The sequence below is a fragment of the Sphaeramia orbicularis genome, chromosome 17 (genome assembly GCF_902148855.1).
Source record: "Sphaeramia orbicularis chromosome 17, fSphaOr1.1, whole genome shotgun sequence".
Lineage (NCBI taxonomy): Eukaryota > Metazoa > Chordata > Actinopteri > Kurtiformes > Apogonidae > Sphaeramia > Sphaeramia orbicularis.
This window is the reverse complement of record NC_043973.1, coordinates 20,245,958-20,251,957: the sequence shown is the minus strand read 5'-3', so window position 1 is coordinate 20,251,957 and position 6,000 is coordinate 20,245,958.

Below are 6,000 nucleotides of genomic sequence, written 5' to 3'. Positions count from 1 at the left end.
TAGTAATAAACTTATATACTTACTATTGCTAATTATCCTCTTATTCATAAATGTTAGTATTGTGGATCTAAAACAATAACAGCTGACACAAAAACACAAAATGTGGCAGTGGACGGATGTGACATGGTTGTTACAGATCCCATCATACTGATGCTCGGCAGCCATGTCACCGTTTTCACAAATGATCCCTGTGCAAAAACTAGTAGCATAATTATTTATTGTATAGTTTATCATCATACTAAAGAGTAAATAACAATATAGAATTGTTATTTCTTTATAAAAATGCTTATTATTAGAAAACTGTTGATTTAAAAAGTGACGTGTGACATTCTTAATGTATGTTCTGGCGTAACATAAGCAGGATGGATCAGCACCATACTCCATATTGCAACCTGTAAAAATAAAACATGTGATATGTAGTATATAATCTTGTAAGAAAAATTGGGGAATCTAAAAGAATAGAATATTTGTTTTTCAGGTAAATTCAGTTAAAATATAACTTGTCCATTTGTGACATGAAAATATAGCTTAAATTATGATGAAATTGGACATTTTTGAGCTGAAAACATAGTTCATATGACCATCAACATGTTGCAACAGAACTGAAATCCTGTAAATTTGCATAACTTGCATTTACCAACACAAAGTTCCTTTGGGGATTCACTTATATTGATTTATTATGCACAAAGACATAAATAAAACCTCTAAGCTAATTTTAGCCGCTATATATTTGTTTTTGAATAACTCAAACTCCTGATGTGCTGGAGAGATTCTGATTTCAGATTTGGGGTCAGTGCACCTGACATAACTAAAGTCAATAATAATAATGCTAATAATAATAACTAAAATGTTTTCTCCTGGTAGCAAAATCATTGCTGATTTATTCTTCTATTTCTATTTTAAAGTCTAGAATAGAATAGAATAGAAAAAGGTGACACGGTGGTTCAGTGGATAGCACAAATGTTTCACAGCAAATTAGGTCCTGGGTTCAATTCCAGTTAATCTAAGTTGCCCATAGGTGTGAATGTGAGAGTGATTGTTTGTCTCTATATGTCAGCCCTGCAATGAACTGGTGATAAGCCCAGGGTGTACCCCGCCCATAAGTATTTGGGATAGGCTCCAAGTGACTCCCATGACCCTAGCGAGGATACAGTGGGTTCAGAAAATGAAAGAATAGAATAGAATCACAAATGAAACATAGTGCAAATCAAGCATACAATGAATAGAAGAAGACTAGTGCGTTGAGTTAATAAAATGGGGAGCAGAGTTAAGCTTACTGGTGTAATACACAGATTTGGAAAAAATATATAACGGCCCTCATTTTGTTTTGTATTGACATTGACATGGACCATAGACTTTGACCCAGGACTGAACATGACGGTTTGTGAATTTTCCTATTCCCGGTAGCACGTGAAGGCAGCATAAGACTTTTTTACAGGACTGAACATGATGGCCGCAATAACAGTGATCCGCTGAAGTCCGGTCTGTCTGATCGGAGTCTGCGCAGAACGGTCTGTAACCATGTTATGGTGAGGGGAGGGGGGTCCAGAGGGGGATGTTAATGGGCTGGATCTGACCGGGGACCGGTGTTGTGGAACTGGGTCACAGTAAAAACCAGACTGACCTTGTTAGTGTGTGATCTCAGCCGGACCCAGTTCTCCCATCATGTCCCGGGAGTTCTGTTGATCCGGATCCAGCCCCCCTCCCCCATTTGCGGCTGTGAATGGACTCGTCCGCAGGCCACCTGTAAACCCATTGTAATTTTAAAAACAACTAATAACTAGGGGTGTGTATTGGCAAGAATCTGGCAATACGATACAAATCACAATACTAGGATCATGATACGATATACCATGATGTATCATGACACTGTTAAACAGGCAATTTTTTTTTGTTTTGTTTCTTTCTTTAAAAGATTATATCCTGGAAAAATTTAATTACACCAGAAATATGCACAAATACTGAACACATTTTTATTTGATTAGGACAGGATCTAATGTTATATCACAAAATTTTCCTGTGTTAAAACTTAAATCATATTTTACAGACATTACAGTTTAAGATCCTGCTTAAATTTTCATATTCTATTAGTTCATAACTAACATCTTAACATTATTTTTGTGCAATCCCAACAAAGGAACTAACATTATTTAATAAAAGAGTGTTAAATAATAATAAATAAAATATAAACAAAAAAGAAAAAGAAAAAAACAAAATGAGCCTCCACTATATCTGCATTTGAATAAATACCTAAAAATATTGATACAGTACTTTTTAATATCGATACAGTACTGTGAAATGAAATATCGCGATATATTGCAGACCTGATATTTTCTTACACCCCTACTACTAACTCCAAAAATATTGGTCGTATCAATAAGCTGTTTCCGCCTGTCTGATCCTTGACCCAAAATACATTAGTACATTAGCAAAGGCTAGCTCTGTCCAGTTTATCAGTTATAAAGCAGACAAACAAACACGCATGCACACACACACACAGAGGTCACATGGCTTTTATAATATAGATGAGACAAGACAAAACAAAGACTATATACAGTATATGAAAAATAAGACTGTACAAACGGAAAAACTGCAGTGTATATAATAGTGTCTCTGTTAAAATTCAGACTCTTAGACATATATTTAAGGATTTTAGTCTAGTCGTGGTTGTTGTTAGTGGCTAGAGTTCATTTTCTAGTGAGGAACTCTGTCCATAGGGTCATTCCATCTTAGCTACATTTATGTCATTGACCCTGGTGAAACTGGGTCAACTGACCAGCTCCATCCAGTTTCCGAGAAGTCTCTACTACAGGCATCAACCTGAGCCAGTCCTGGGAAATCTATAATTATTCTATCTGAACCATAATGCAGTTCCACACCCTAGTTCAAATATCTCAAGTATTATCGTGACTTGTGCAATAATCAATGCCATTATACTGTTAAAAATGCCATTTACACCTACGTTTGTATACAATTTGAAGAAAATATAGTCATGCAGTAAAAAAAAAAAATTAAAAATAGAACCAATTCTATCCCAAAGCTAAAATTTTATGCAAAACATCTTGAAACATATTTGAAGACATGTTAAAATTTTTTTAAATTTTCATTAACTGGCCACATGGTAATTTGTGTGCTCAAATAAAGAGTATTTTTGTGAAAAACTGAAATCGGCCCATTTTATTCATTGCCTCACAGCAACACTTTTCATTGAAATGTAGTCTTTTTGCAGTATATTGTTGCATCTTGACCATAAGAATCCATGCAAAAAAAATTAGGTCTCTACATTCATCCATTATGGCACAGTGAAAGCCTGAAGAGAGAGGACATTTTGAAGAATCAGCCTTTTCGCCTGATTTCAAGGCCTCATGGACCAAACTTGAAGGCACCTACAATTATTTTGATGCAAAATATGGTCTCTTCAGGGGGATTTCAGCCCAGACAGTAAGTTTTAGCAGTCTGGCTGGAATACCTAAGGAGATATAGCTCCTCAAAGTTGGCCGAAAAGCAAAATAAAAAAATAAAAAAATTTTCAAAGGGCTGTATCTCCTAAACTATTACAGATGTGACATTAAAATTTTGGATGTGTTCGTTTATTTGGTAGGTGAACAAGTGTGATTTTTTTTTTTTTGTGACATTAAAATTTTGGATGTGTTCGTTTATTTGGTAGGTGAACAAGTGTGAATTTTTTTCATAATTTTCTGAGGGGGTCATACGGGGCACTTTCTGAAATCTGGTTGATTTGGGATGGAATGACCCCATAATGAATTAGAAATAATCTGTGTCCATAATCTGGATGGCATGTCTTTTTAAAGAGTGAAAAAAGCCTGATCACCTTACCGGTTTGGTGAAAGGACCATCAACCACTAGATTTCTCAGACAGGATGATTAATTCATATAAGAGATGGAGAGTCTGTCCAAGTAAAGTTGTTAGAAAAGTGGGATGTGTCAGTATCTTTGGGAAAATGACAGTCAGGATGTTCCAGCTCATTAGTAAATAGTTTTTAATACAGACTGAAGTGATGTCTCAAAATAAAACAAAGAAGGAAAGAGGTTGGGGTCAGGAGGAGGAGATATATGAGACAAATACCAGAGTTGACTGCAAAACAACAAGCTGACAACCGGAGATATGAACAGAATAAACAAACTAAAATAAAAAAAGTACACACAGCCTTAGTTTAATGCTCCTTTAACACATTCACACCATTCACACATCGTTTCAGCAAGAAGTGACTCTAGTCTGTTTGACACCAACATATTAATCATATATCACCAGTATCTTGTCTCATCACTATTCTTTACTTTGGACGACTGTTATGTTCATGAATATTTGTCATCTGGTGACTTTAGGAAAATCCTACTGTTTAACTCTTTCCCCGCCATTGACGAGATATTCCGTCAATTGCTTCCCAACGCTTCCCCGCCAATGACGAGATTTTCCGTCAATCCGTGTTTTCACTGTTATACTGTAGTTGGAGGTGTTGTGGATCATGTGAATTACTTTCCTTAGTCCAAAAACAAACAATTAAGCAGCTTTTTCGGAAAAATGACGGGCCGGGTTTAACGTTTTTGCACTGGAGTCTCCGTATCCCATGGCAACGCATCCAGCGGCAGTCACTGAATGAGGAAATGAAGACTGCAGGAACCGCGCGCAGTTTCAAAAGCCTTAAAGATGATTATGGAGACAGAGTCTGACAATTCAATATATGATGGAGCTACAGAAGAACCATTTAGAGACAGGAACGGAGAAACAGAAGGTGAGGGAGACGAAGACGGAACACGGGAAACAAGGAGCGGCTCAGGTCCGACACGGAGGTGCGGGTGGGGGGGGGGGCGGGGGCACAGAGCGACACGGAGAAAATGACAGACAGGAGGAAGAGAAAAGAGACATTTGTAGAGGACATTCAAGGAGAAGACAGACATACAGACATGGGACAAGACAAAGGAAAGCTAGTCTGCATCTGTTAAAGTGAGTTCAGATTCAGACTGAGGACACAGAACAGATTCAGCTGTAGAATGTCAGCAGGACACATGGAAGACACTGTTGGATTTGGCTTTTGTATGAAATAAATAAATACATATATTCATACAGAGATAAATAACTAGATGTCCATATAATTATTTACAGATCAAACACAGCAGCTGGTCCAACAGGAGGACCTGGTGCAGCCAAAGGCCAGAAATCTACAGTATTTAGTGAATTTGTTTCTTTTTTTCTTGAAAATGAGGAATATTGAGGTGTTTATATCCAAAAGCTAAACTACTATGTGTTAGACTTATAACTGATGTATGTAAATGTGCAAAGTTTAGAAGGAACCTGGTGCTTTACAAGATATTCGGTCTAAAGTTTGGTGTGGATTCCCCTAACATTTTGTGGAATGATGGGATATCTTAGAGCTGTTTGTTACTATTATTGCTGTTATTATTATTTTATTTTGTGATTTTGAAGACAGTGTTACTGTTGGTAAATAAGAAAGAGTCAAAAATGTAAATAGGAAATCAGTTTTCTCTTGAAAATCAATATCTTTGAAAAAAATGCAATTTTCTCAGCTTTTTGCTCAAAATTCAGTTTTTTCCTGAAAATGACCAATATTCAAATGTTTATATCTCACGAACGAATAAAGATAGAATAAAATAGTTTTTTGTGTTTAAAAGTTGAAGTTCTGTTCTTTCTTTTGATGTATTCAGTGTTCACATACTCCTAACACAACATTTTCAGTGAGCCTCCAAAGATTAGTGAAAATGACCAAAACGGCTGGCGCTGGCTACCAACTCACTGGAAAATGCTCTGGCGGGGAAAGAGTTAAATCTAACTTACTGCACTGTTTTATTCTGTTTTTCTTCATAGATTCTTCATTAATAAGCATTTTCTAAACAACCCTGCACCTGAAGATGCTACAAAGTTAGTAACAGTGTGAGAAGTTACATCATGTAACAGCTTCAAGATCACTAGTTTTAAGAATGTGATGAATAAAATGTAAAAAGTACTTACTACATTTATAT